This window comes from Microtus oregoni, unplaced genomic scaffold, assembly GCF_018167655.1.
Source record: "Microtus oregoni isolate MIOR12 unplaced genomic scaffold, Mior012 000020F_ref0000438, whole genome shotgun sequence".
Lineage (NCBI taxonomy): Eukaryota > Metazoa > Chordata > Mammalia > Rodentia > Cricetidae > Microtus > Microtus oregoni.
In genome coordinates, this window is record NW_024543079.1 from 23895001 (window position 1) to 23909374 (window position 14374).

The 14374-nt window shown below is 44.4% G+C and overlaps 1 protein-coding gene across 1 annotated transcript in view; it reads right to left on the reverse strand.

Annotated features, from left to right (window-relative positions):
• Znf133 (zinc finger protein 133) overlaps positions 1-13777 on the reverse strand; it is a 22067-nt gene extending 8290 nt beyond the window's left edge. Inside the window, 2 exon segments of the mRNA XM_041670574.1 lie at positions 2574-2767; positions 13680-13777. The gene's annotated coding sequence lies outside the window, so the exon portion shown is untranslated.
• Positions 13778-14374: the final 597 nt, after the last annotated feature.

Genomic DNA, 14374 nt, shown 5'->3' on the forward strand with positions numbered 1-14374 from the left:
ACCAAGAAAAACAATGCGCAGAACAAGTATCTAAAAGCATGATAGAAGAAAACATTTCTAAAATACTTGACTGGGACTGGGTGTGGTGGTGCACACCTTTAATCCCAGCCCTTGGGAAGCATAGGCAGGTGAATCTCCGATTCTGAGGGTAGCCTGGTCTACATAGTGAGTTCCAGGACAGCCAGGGCTATGTGGAGAGACCCTGTCTCCAAAGCAAAGCAAAACAAAACAGATGACAGACCTGAATTAAATATGAAAGTACTATGAGACAGGGAGAAGGGCCAACTCTTCACTCTGAGAATCCACTAGAGAATCTAGGCGTCGTAGAAGAACACAGAGCGATGGTAAGCAAAAGAAACTATAGTTTTCAATAAACTTTCTTTTTTTTTTTTTTGGTTTTTCGACACAGGGTTTCTCTGTGGTTTTGGAGCCTGTCCTGGAACTAGCTCTTGTAGACCAGGCTGGTCTTGAACTCACAGAGATCCGCCTGCCTCTGCCTCCCGAGTGCTGGGATTAAAGGCGTGCGCCACCACCGCCCGGCTCAATAAACTTTCAAAATCACAACTTGACCACTGCACGTTACAGGCAGGAATGTAAAATGGCAGAGCCACAAATCCATCCAGTGGCTCCTCCCAAAAGGATTGTGTGCTCCACCACGCTACTCTGAACATATACACAGAGCACTGAGAGCAGGAACTCGAGCAGGGATTGGCTTACTGGTGTGGACAGTTTCACTCACAGTGCTGAGGGAATACCTGGAGATTTTTACTGGTAACCCGTGTCTCTTCAAACCTCCATTCACTGACTCAACCATACCTGTGTGAAGCTCACCACACCAGTTATTACTGCGGCATGTACAGAGTGGCAATGTTCTCTTTCCCTTTTCCACCCTGAGTTCAGTCATTACAGCTCTGTAAGAGCAGTTGTCCCATCTCCCTGCTTATTGAACTCAGTTATTTATTTATATACAGTTGGGTTGTTACCTCTGGGGTTATAATATAATACTATCACTATGTTTTCTGCTGTTCAGATTGCCTTACCCCAGCCTTAAACACTGGTTTTGGGTTGCCTCTGCTTTAACTAATAACCGTGATTCAGGTAACACTGTACCACCAGCTTACACTGAAGAACACGAGACAACTTTCACTCTTGGCACCCCTAAGATACCATGTATGAAGTTCAGCTACCCTGCTGGAGAGAACACACAGAGGCAGGGAGCCAGGTACTACATGCTACATGAAAAGGGTGAGACCAGGGGTCCTTGCTGACCCCAGTCTTCTAGTGAACCCACTAAAGCACCAAAGGTGTGGAGAGTATTATCTTACTACATAAGTGACTACAGCCTAGGGGAAGAGGTGAATGAATAAGACACACCCTTTAACAAACATGCACGAGCACATAAGAACAGTAACAGAAGTGGCTGGGGCTCTGGAATTTTAAAGAGCGGTTAGAGAGACCTCTGTCAGGTCTGAAGGCTGTGCGGGAGTAAATAGCTCAGACAAGAGAATAGCCCGGGCATAGGCTGGCAAGACAGAGGAACGATGGATGTGGCTGATGTGGCAAGTCAGGACAGAGGAGTAGAGATGAAGTCCAAGCATAAGTAGAGGGCAGTGAGACCTAGTGTTGGAGGACACTGGTTTCAACTTTGATTAAGATGAAAAGTCACCGGCTGACATCATTACAGCTGAAAAGATCCTCGTGGTTTCTGTACAAACGTGCCTGGGGGCAGGGTAAGAGAGTAAGTGAAGAGGTCAGGAGATGGCACTGATCATCCACGGACCCAGACCATAGTGGAAGTAGCAAGCGTCAGTGACAGTTCATTAGAGCCAAGTGAGCACGCATGGAACTCAGGAGAGGATTCCACAGCCAATCAAACACAGTGAATCTGGAAAGAACAAAGGAGCAAGGCAAACTCAGAGAGCCAGCTTGTATCACCAGGTAAGTTACAGCTGTTAAACATGGCCCAGCAAGGCCCAGGGAAACAGGAGGAGGGGCACAGGAAGAGAAAGCCAGTTGGGTGAATTCCACATCTCTTTTACCTTCGATCACAGATATTAAATCTGGAGAAAAAAAAGAAGGCAACAAAAAACATACTTCAAAAACTCCACACAGACTGAATATTAAATCATATTAAGTTTAATGCCATTGGGTGTGACAATGAAATTGTATGCATTAAAGTTATGCATCTTTTAAAATAAAATCGTGTGTGTGCAGCTGTCACTGGGTGTTAGGGGCATCTATTGAAGTAGGTGCCAGGAAAATAACTGAAAACTATTCCAGCAGGACAAACAGCAAATGAGGACAGATGCAGGCCAGCTCCTGACAAGCCCTAGGACCGAGCAGGGCGAACAAATGTTGAGGTGGAATGGAATGCAGGGAAATGGCTGGAGGAGCAGTAAGTGAGCACACCTGGCCTGAATACTGATTCCCTGCGCAAACTGTCACCCTTAGAGCAAGGGGATCTTCCTAGGAGAACCATGAGTTCTGGTCACCAGTGGGACACCACGAGATACAAGATGAGAGCAAAGTCAAACCTACTCCTGGTTCAGGGTGCAAAAGTGAACGGCACTCACCTGAAGCTGGACAGTCAGGAACCCAAAAGTATTCTTCCCAGCAGGAAGCACTGTAGGCAGCCAGGGGTCCCAAGACGCACAGCAACAACAAACAAACAAACAAACAACAACAAAGCTTCAGGAAAATCCTTGGAAATCTTCAAGCTCCAACGGGGCTGTGCACTGCTTCTTCCTTAAAGGCATTAGGAACAGACCTGCCACAGATGACAAGACGAGAAGAACTGTGGGTACTTCCTAGAGAGCAAGCTGGGATGCGGTCAAGGAACTCAGCCTTCCCAGGCATGCAGCTGATGGCAGGAGTAAGATAATCCTCTCTGGCTGGTAGTCATGAAAGTCAATACTTACTGGACGCTTAGAACACTCCAGAGACTGTTCCAGGCAGTCTTCATTCGAGCAACAACTCCACGTAGATGCTACTCTCCTTTTACACATGAGACTGGGGACACAATGAGATCAGGCCCTTGCCAAGGTGACCGACTAGGAAGTGACAGCCTGTGGAAACATGGCTGTGAGACCCAGAGCCTCTAGGGTGCTAAGGGTTCTTCGAGTGTTAACTTTGAGATAAATCATGATTAGTCACAGGGTGGCCAGCATCTGGGTGACAGGTCTTTGAAGCTTTATATTTTTTATATTTTTCTGGCTGTTTGGGATTTCTCTATAACAAAACATTAAAATGCAATTTAAAACCCCTAAGCTTCTTGTAGTCACTAAGTCTTTGGGTACTTTGAAAAAAGTTGATGAATGGGTCCCAGTTTGCCTGCCACCTTTTCAAAGCCCTAACTGGGAGTGGGGAACACTAAACTGAGACCATAAGACCGGGCCAACATAGCCACCTGACACACAGTGAAATCTGGGCTTACTGGGCTAGGGTAGGGGGCCCTCACCACATATCAGCAAAGTTGAGAAGTGGTAGAACCAAAAGACCTCTAGCTCCCCAAAACACCAAAGAAATCCTGAGGCTCACAGACCTAGACAGTCCCATCCCAAGACGTAGTAAATAAATATCAAACCCTAAAAGTCTCCTTAGTCAGGCCTCACCTACTAGCGCACTTAAAGCTTGAGCGATCTCCTATAACAATACTGCCATTTCAACCAACGCTGAACCTGTCCCCACCCACAAGAACCCTAACAAAGAAGAACCAAGCCTTGCGCACCCATAGAACACTAGGACAGCTGAGGTTCATACAACTTCCTCAGAAATGCATGCTCACACCCCCAAGATAACACACCCGCGCCAGAATGTCCCCTCAGCTCCCAGATTCCAGCACCACTGCCGAGTGCCCAGATAAACCCCAGACCAGCCCTGCAGGATCTTCCCCTCAGTCCCGAATAGGGCTCGCGGGAGAAGCACTCACCGACGCCACCAAAGAATAAGGGGTTGCTCCAGCCACCAGCTGGGGAGCGATCCCCCCCCCCCCCAGGAGTCGGGACTACACCACCCAGAGCCCTCCAGGCGCAAGAACCACGCCTCCCAGTATGCCCCGCGCCACCCATTAACTTGGACTGCCCGCAGCTCCCGTGGTCCTTTGATCTGTCCATTTCTGGTCGAGTGCTTCCCGCTTAGCTGGAGTGTGGATGCTTCGGCACCTGGAAGCGGCACCTGGAAGCGTTATCCTCCTTCCTAAGACAACGTTCCTAAAACGTAGTCACGCTCCTCTCAGCGCCTCTGCCTGAGAAACTACACTCCCCAGTGCCCCCTGAAGCGACTTCCGCATCCGGTGCCATCTGACGCCCCCCCTTCCCGCCCCAAACACCCGTCCCACACACCCGTCCCACACACACACAAATCCACCCGCGAGCTGAAATAGCGTCCCAGAGATGCTTCTTGGTTACCCAGTGGAAGAACTGCACTCTTTGGGTCTTTCGGGGTCTCTCAGTACCTGCTGCGAGGTTGGGAACCTGTGAGAGTTTGGAGCTAGGACCATGTATATTTTAGGCAAAAACTCCCTTAAAAGTGGGTTCAGGGCCGGGCGGTGGTGGCGCACGCCTTTAATCCCAGCACTCGGGAGGCAGAGGCGGGCGGATCTTTGTGAGTTCGAGGCCAGTCTGGTCTAGAAAAGCTAGTTCCGGGACAGGAACCAAAAGCTACGGAGAAACCCTGTCTCGAAAATAAAAAAAAAAAAAAAAAAAAAGTGGGTTCAGGGGCTGGAGAGATGGCTCAGAGGTGGCGAGCATTGACTGCTTTTCCAGAAGTCCTGAGTTCAATTCCCGGCAGCCACATGGTGGCTCACAACCATCTGTAATGAGATCTGAAGCCCTCTTCTGGTGTGCAGGAAAACGTGCTGTATATAACCAATAAATAAATCTTTAAAAAGAAAAAAAAAGTTGGTTCAGGATAGCCGGGTGGTGGTGGCGCACACCTTTAATCCCAGCACTTGGGAGGCAGAGGCAGGCGGATCTCTGTGAGTTCGAGACCAGCCTGGTCTACAAGAGCTAGTTCCAGGACAGGCTCCAAAACCACAGAGAAATCCTGTCTCGAAAAACCAAAAAAAAAAAAAAAAAAAAAAAGTGTGTTCAGGAGATCAACATTGGAAATGGAGTAGATAAAGATTTTTTATAGCTCAGAAGTGGGGGTTTCCAAATGGGGAAGTTGGCAGACAAATCGGTGGGGTTACAGGAGCAGAAATTAAGGGCTGGAGAGATGGCTCAGTGGTTAAGAGCATTGCCTGCTCTTCCAAAGGTCATGAGTTCAATTCCCAGCAACCACATGGTGGCTCACAACCATCTGTAATGGGGTCTGGTGCCCTCTTCTGGCCTGCAGGCATACAAACAGACAGAATATTGTATACATAATAAATAAATTTAAAAAAAAAGAAATTAAGCATAACATATTGGTTATAGCAACTTGCTGAAACAAAGACATATTTGCAAGGTAATCGTAACAAGGTGGTTGTAACAACAGGTGGTCATAATGACTTTGGGAAACAGGCGCGGTTGCCATTCCTGGAACAGGCTGTAGAGAATCCAATCCATGAGAAACAGATTTAATCATAAACATGAATGAATCTCGTTTTTCTTTACTATAGGATGACTTTTAAGCCTAAAATGGAAGCAAGTTGTTTTATCAGACACTACTTTAAATCACATTTTTGTTTATTTTTCTCATGATCCTGATGCTCAGATCAATCCTTGTATACTAATCCTTATATTACTAATCCTTATATACTAATCCTTATATTACTAATCCTTATATACTAATCCTTATATTGCTAATCCTTATAGAACTAGTTTGTGAGAGTCAGTAAGGTCACAGATGGATATGTAACTTTAAATGAACTGGATTTATTATCCTTTCCCTACTCCCTCCAAATAACCAATGAGGTACTTTCAGTAGAATATTCTATTAAAAAAAAAGTTACAGTGTGATAAGATTCATCTAAAGAATTAAGTTCAGGCAATGGTGGTGTGCATCTTTAATTCCAGCACTCAGGAGGCAGAGGCAGGTGGATCTCTGAGTTCGCTTCAGCCTGGTCTATAGAGTGAGTTCTGGGACAGCCAAGGCTACACAGAGAAGCCTTGTTGTTGTTGTTATTATTATTTCATTTGGGGGGCTAGAGATGTAGCTGAAACAGTAGTGGTTCTTGCCTAGTAGATCTGTGACTTCTCTGTTGCCATGATAAAAATACCACGGCCAATAGCAACTTTAAGTTTAAGAAGAAGAAGCTGATTTGGCTTCGGGTTCCAGAGAGATGAAGTCATCACGGTGGGAACATATGGTATGGCAGCAGAAGCGGGTTCCGTGTTTAAAAATGTTAATGGTGTGTGTTTGGTATTACTGTTTTTCTCGGGAATGCATTACGAATGTTTCAGTTATCAGTATTTTATCTTTTCTGTAAAGCTTTCTAGCATAATTGTGTTAAATTATAGACATATTTATATTCTTTTTTTTTTTTTTTTGGTTTTTCAAGACAGGGTTTCTCTGTGGTTTTGGAGCCTGTCCTGGAACTAGCTCTTGTAGACCAGGCTGGCCTCGAACTCACAGAGATCCGCCTGCCTCTGCCTCCCAAGTGCTGGGATTAAAGGCGTGCGCCACCACCGCCCGGCTCATATTTATATTCTTTATACCCAACTAATCCATGTCCTTGTGCTGGTTGAATTGCTTGCAGTTACCTTTTAATTATAGTGTACTTTGTCATACTGATATCCGAGACACTTTCAGCATGCATGGACTTTACTTGGCTTTACTTTTCCTTACTGGATGTATCCATGTCAGCTGTGATCACTACACAATGTCATCCTCAGAGAGAGGATGGAGTTTGTCCCTGAGAAATCGGTTTTGTCATTATTTGGCTTAGTGTACCTATATTTTTTGGTGACCCTTTAAATAACTTAATGCTCTCTCGTTGATTCCCATGGTTCTATGCCAGTGTTTCTTTCTTAGCATTGAATGAATGAATTTAATAGGATACAGGTTTTGCTTCCTTTGTCATGATAGAAACTGAACCCAGGGATTCCCTCTACATGCTAAGCTCATGCTTAACCACTTAGCTGTACCTGCAACCCCCACAGGATACATTTGAAACACTGTGAAATGTGGCGATCGTGGCACATGTAATTGGTGTCGGTAAGCAAATGGAACAGAAATGCTTTTAAGTTCCGTGCTCCAAGTTGCTGGACCAAGGAATTATCTGAAAGCATTTATGGGCTGAAAACTGGCATTTATATGCAGGTTGTCGCTTTCAGTTGTATTTGGATATCTGCCTCTGAATAGTAACTTAAAGAGCAAGTCATTTGGTTCTTGCAGGAGAATAAAGTCAACGGTTGGATTTTCGTTCATGTGATTTGGTTTGGCTGAATAGAAAGCTGGTTGAAGAACCCCATACACTTTGTAGTTCTCCTCCTTATTCCCAGTTGTTGCTGTTGTCCAGTGTATTCTTATCAGGGTACTAACACTTAGGCTGTGCTAGCAACCCATTAGTTCAAACCCCAGGTGACTCTTCATCCAAAGGAGATTAAGACAACCGTAACAGAAACAAGACATTCCCGTGAGAACCACGAAGAACCCAGCAGGGAGAGCCAAGGGAAGACTGACTGACCATCTGGCTGTTATGTGCTCATCCCATTATGTCAGGAACAGCCCCCAAAAAGGGAAAGTTAAAAAAAGTCACAACAGCCTTAGTTGTCAAATAATTAAGCAATGGAGTCCCCTTCTGCTGTATCTATTAAGAATGAGGAACTTTTTGCAGGGAGGCGGTGGCACATGCCTTTAATCCCAGCACTCGGGAGGCAGAGGCAGGCGGATCTCTGTGAGTTAGAGGCCAGCCTGGTCTACAAGAACTAGTTCTAGGACAGGAACCAAAAGCTACAGAGAAACCCTGTCTCGAAAATTAAAAAAAAAAAAAAAGAAAGAAAAGAAAAGAGGAACTTTGAATGACTCTCAGAAGCCTAAGTTTCTGGGATCGAATTCAATTATTTTTCCTGACCTCCAAAACAGAGTTCCTTTTAACTAGTCTTATAGCAATTCTATGGAACTAGTGCTTATAAACAGAGTTTTTACTGGGACCACAGCCTTTCCCAATAATTGCACAAAGACTCAATCCTAATTATAAATGATCACTGATAGTTTAGGCTTATTACTAACTAGCTCTTACAACTTAAATTATCCGCTATTTCTTATCTACACTCTACCATGAGGCGGTACCTTTTTTTTCAACATGGCATATTTATCTTGCTTCTCTCCACATCTCCGTGTCACTCCATGCGACTCTGACCCTCTTTTTCCCAGCCTCCATAATCCAGTGTGTCTTAGCAGCTATCACTTGTTCCTCAGCAATCAAAAATTTAAAGACAACACTATAACATACAGGATCCAGACTCCAAATTTATTTTTCATTTTTACAAGGCTTTTTCTTTTATATTATTTTATTCCTTTAAGAATTATTTTTAAACTATTCTATTTTAAACTAAACTATATATATATAGCCATAGAAAAATAGTTTAAAAATAATAGGGTAAATAATAAATAAAATAATAAAACAAATAATATATAGTCATATAAAAATAGTTTTAAAATAACAATGTAAATAATAAGTGAAATATTAAATAATAAATAAATAAAAATAATAAAGTAAAATATATATCTCCTTTCTCCTTTCCTTCTCAAGCCTATGGATACTTTCAAACCCACTGTCACCTGGCTAGAGGTTTCTTTCATCTGGATCTGTCTTCATTGAACACCTACAGTATTCTTTAATGGCATGAGACAAATCTTAAGCTGCTGTCAGCCGCCAGCATGGCTCAGCTTAGTTCATGGCAGTAGTGTATGGCAGCTGGACGCATTCTGCAGGCAGCTTCTGGGAAACGAGTCTCTGTGGCTGGTGTGAGATTGGGAGATGAGGAAGCCACATTTAGCCCCATTTGTGTGTGTGTTTAGAACCATCGTCTAAGCTTTCTCAGGTCTAATGGGGATGTAGGTGCATCCAGAATGTTTGGGCATCATTTGTAGGTGGACTTTCTCGATCAGTACAACATGAGACTCTTAATCTCAGGGCTGTGGATTCGAGCCCCCCATTGGGAGCCATTTGTATGGAGTTTTTTGGCGGGACCGCTGGTTCCCCAGTAAACGCACAGAGACTTAATATTAATCATAAATGCCCAGCTGATAGCTTACACTTGTTACTAACTAGCTCTTACAACTTAAGTTGACCCCTATTTTTTATCTACACTCTACCATGTGGCAGTATGTTTTTTTTTTCAGCATGGCATGTTCATTTTGCCATCTCCGAGTCTCCTGGCAACTCCATGTGACTCCACCCTTTTGTTCAGCATCCTTCTATTTGGCTTTCCCACCTAACCTTTTGTTCCCCTAGCTATGGACCAGTCGGCTCTTTATTAATCCAATTGGAAGCTACCTTGGTAAAGACACATCTTCATAGTGTACAAAAAGATTATTCCATAACAAGTGCTAGCTTTCAGTTTTTAAAGATTTATTTATTTATTATGTATACAGTGTTCTGCCTACATGTATGCTATGCCTGCACACCAAAAGAGGGCACCAGATCTCATTCTATATGGTTGTGAGCCACCATGTGGTTGCTGGGAATTGAACTCAAAACCTCTGGAAGAGCAGCCAGTGCTCTTGTGAGGCTGGAAAAGCTTCCATTTTTGTGCTGGGACCTTGTGGGTCTTTGAACTTCACCCCCACTCCTGAGGAAAGCTGGGGGTCGCTAGCCCCCTTTTAGGGAAAGTATTAGCTAATGGGAAAACCCAAGCCACACAAAACTGCTGACCACCTAACTTCACCTATCAGTTGAGTAATGATGGACCAATCAGATAGGATTCCAAACAGCCCCTGCGGTTAGCAAAGGGTCAGCAGATGTCCGGAGGACATGACCAGGGGGCTGTTGCTATCCCCCTTAGACAATAATAGCCTATCAGGAACTAACAGCTGAGCTTTACCTAACCTTTAGCCAGTTGGGATGTAGGATAAGCAATCTGTATTTTGAGACTGTAATCTTGTGACTGTCTTGTGGGTTTTGTCTTTATAAACGCCTTACAAAAATAGATGGGGTCCTTCTCCCTCCATCTGCTGTGTCAGACTGTGAGGTAGAGGACCGTGCTAGCCTGTAACTAATAAATGAAACTCTGCTTTTGCATTCAAAACTGTGTGGCTCCATGGTGGTTTTCTTGGGGGTCTCAGGACTTAGGTACAACATACACTCTTAACCTCTGAGCCTACTCTACAGCCCCTAGCTTTCAATTCTTAATGAACACAATCTACCAGTTTAACACACCAACCAAACCAAAAAGTCTTTTGAGCTGTGTGTTTGGTAAACTCAAACCTCTAGTTTTTGTTTTACACTAAACACAGATAAAAAATACTTTTCATAAAGCCCCAAATTCTTATATCATATTCACTGCATTAAATGGTTTTATTAATTCATAAAATTTTTTTAAGGAAGTCCTTAACCCAAGTTGGGGGAAAATAGCAGAAATAAATACAGAAGCAGGAATAGGTTAGATAGATTAGAGAAACTTCAGCTCACCCCACAGCTCACCATTGTAGTCTCACCTTTCCCTAGGGGCCTTACAAGTTCCTTTGATAGGACGTGGTTTGCTTACAGAAACATACCACAGAGTGGGTCATTGTTTACAGTGACATAAAGCGTTAGAGAGACGACTCAGCAGTTAGAAGTATGTGCTGTTCTTGCAGAGGACCGGAACTTGGGCCACAACATCAAGAGCAGGCAGGTCACAATCACTTGTAGCTGCAGCGGATGTGATACACCTCTGGCCTCCTTGTGCACATACAGTTTTTATATGTCAAAATGGTTATTTTTAATTGAAAAATATTTTTCATAAAACTTTAGTTCCTTAAGTTACAAGCTCTGTTTCCGTTATTGTCATTGTTGTTTTGTTTTTTGAGACACAGCCTCACTGTGTGGCCCAGGCTGGCACTAAACTTGAGGTCTTCCCGCCTCAGTCTTCTGGCGCTACACAGGCCTGCTGCATCCATCTACTTGAGATCACTTATTTGGAAGTAATTTCAAGCTTAACAAAATCCTACCAAGTGGAACCAAGAATCTACAGTGTCTAGTGCAGAGCCTTTTGTAGGTGCCCAGGTGAACAGGCTTTCTCTGCACTGCTTTTCCGCTCTCTCCACACACAGACATCCATACACTTCCCTGAACTGCTTGAGGGTCAGTTGTGCATACCATAGGCCCTGAAATGTAGCAAGTAAGCATTTCTTTAAAAAAAAAAAAAGGAACTTTATTATATGACCACAGCAATCAAGGACAGAAAACTGAATATTGACAGTTTCTTTATTGAGCCTACCATGTTCATGACTGACCTGATAGTGTGTTTTGTAACACACTCTACTTTCTAGTAAAGGTCCCAGCCTGGGATTAGGGTTAACTGTCACACTCCTAGCTCCTATACGAAAAGTTTATACATTTTATTTTTCTTTTCTAATGGTATTTTTTAGGACAGGATCCTTTTTTGGTAGTTTAATATTCTCTTTTTGTATCTAAACTCACATTTTACTTTAAGCATTAATTTCAAAAGTGTAGCCAGAAGCAAGAGGAACGAGCAGTTAGAGGTAAATGGGAGAATGCTTTCTCTGATAATGGCTTTTTATAATAAAAGGTATTTTTTTCACGACTAGGGAGATGGCTCAGTTGGAAATGTGCCTGCTGTAAGTGGTGGGTTGAAAGAAAATTATCTCCAAAGGGAGTAGCACTATTAGAGGGTGTCGCCTTTTGGGAGGAAGTGTGTCACTGTGGGGGCGGGCTTTGAGGCCTTTTCCTCAAGCTTCCCTCAGTACGGCTGTCAGATATCCTGTTGCTTGCAAGATGTAGGACTCTTGGCCCTAGCACCATATCTGCCTGCACACCACCATGTTCTCCACCACGATGACAATGGACTAAATCTCTGAACCTGTAAGCCAGTTCCAGTTAAATGTTTTCCTTTATAAGAGTTGCCATGGTCATGGTGTCTCCTCACAGCAGTACAAACCTTGATTAAGACACTGTTCAAGCACGAAGTCCTGAGTTCAGATCTCTAGCATCCACACAGAAGCCTGGCAGACATGGTGACCACCTGCAGTCCCAGCACGCAGGAGGCGGGGACAGGAAATATGTGGAACAGGCTGGTTAGCTGGTTAGACTGGCCAAATCAGCCAGCCCGTGTTAACTCAGATACACAAGGTAGAAAATGATTAAGAAAGATACCCAATCTTCATCACACACACATGCATATACACACGCGCGCGCGCCTAACAAGGAAAGCTGAGACAAGATGGTTCATTGCGTAGAGGCCCTTGCTGCCAAGCTTTGACAACTTGAGTTGATCGGGGACCACGTGGTAGAAAAGAAGCGACCCCACAAATTGTCCTCTGACCTTCACAAGCCATGGCAACACACACACGTAAGTAATTTAAACGTTTTTAGAGACCCGGGCATAGTGGATTTATGATGTGCTTGCTAATTTTTACAAAGGCAAGAGATTGAAATTAGTAGTTCCCCTGCGCCATATGGTCACAGACTTGGTTCTCTTATCTGCTTCTGCCCTTTGGACAGCAGGGGTCGCCCTACACACAGTGATTGCTTCTTTGCCTCGCACCCTTTCTGCCGCCCAGCAGGCTAATTTTTCAACCATTAGGATTCAATTATTCAACTTTCCCCTGGGCAGTATGGGTAGCCACGAACTCCGGGGAATCAGCTGACTTTTCAATTTTCCAAATATCTGTGAATGAAAACTTTTAATTGCATTCTAAGGAAGGGTATTACTGAAGTCCGTGGGGGAGGGGCACCGCTACTAATCGGCAGTAATTCACTGCTCCAGAGTGAACTCCAGGTGAGTTAATACTACCGCTCACCTCCGGGAGACGAAGGACATACTGTCCTTGGGTTCTCCGCATGGACAACTCAATGTGTAAGTGGGTACTTAGTGCCAGCTACTATTCCTTTCTGGTATTAACAAAACAAGGCCCTGAAACTGGATCATCCGGGCATTTTCATGGTGAGATAGCCTTAGGCACTGGGGCACACGTGGAACCATATTTGCTCTAGACCGAGAATGTTTGGTACTGTGTAGCAAACAAAGCTCCTGGAGCCAGGGTGGAGGACAGAACTCGTGCTTGTCTGTGCAGAAAGAGGTCATTGAGAACATGGCCATGGGCTGAGTTAACACATCGCTGTTAGAAGAAAGACAGACGGTGACATAAAGCTCGTCCCTATCTATCAGTCCCAGGACTAACGTGAGCAATAGAGCACTTGGGCCGATGGCAGCAGCTAAGGCATCTGGTTTAGTAATGGCTCATGTCCCAGGGCTAGGCTGCCCCCCCCCCCCCCCCCCGTGAATGCTGCCATAATTTATGTGAGGTTCCATAGGTCATGTGACCGTTTAATGAGTCTGTGTGTCTAAAGTATCTCAAACCATGGCATTTGCTCAATAAATATTAACATGGCCTGCCGGGGATAGATAAAGTCTTTAACTGTCTCACTTCCTGAATTCATTTCCCTTTCTTCTCAATCTTAGAGTAAAAGACAAAACGTTTTGCTTAGCCAGCCAAATCATCTACTGGTCACTCTATATGCCCCGCACTGTATCTGACACTAAGATTCCGACAATAAACAAGACACAGTCAGAACAAGGTCTCCTTACCTGTACAATAAAATACAATAGCTATCTCCGGCCCATAGATCCACACTCTGCCGTTGCTCGGATGGTCACCAGGCGCCTCAGTGTGTCTCAGATTCTCCTCGTTCCCTCCCTATCCAAAGCCAGGTCTTCTGCAAGAGCAGCAAATGCTCTTGACTTCTGAGCCATTTCTGCAGCCCAAGGGCCGCTCTCTGAAGCCCTCGCACCCCACCGTTCCTCCTTCGGCTCCCTAGCACTTTTTTTTTTTACAATGGCTGCCTTAGTGTTTTCTTCTTATTATATTGCACCATGTTTACCGTGGCTTCTCCTCCCAGGGAGGCACCAGGACCACCTGTGTCCAAGACAGAGCGCTTAGTGGTGGCCTGGAGCTTGAAATGGAAAGGTAGCGGTGATAGGCAGGCACGTGACTCTAAGAGCTTCCTCCTGATAGGCTGGTTTGCCGAGGGTATCATCTCACAGTCGAGGACCCCAGTGAGCTGAGAGCGCGCACAAGGGATTGGTGGGCACCTAAGGGGCATCAGCTACTAAATGGTTCTGCTCTCCTCGCTTCCAGCATAGTGCCTAAAACTGTCACAAAGGTGAGTTCAATCTTTTTATAGATTTTGAGTTCTTTGGAGTTCGAGATTCTACTGAAAGGGAAATAACTAGGTTTCACTGCTTAAATTCACTGATGAGAAAGTCTTTTGGAAAAACAACGA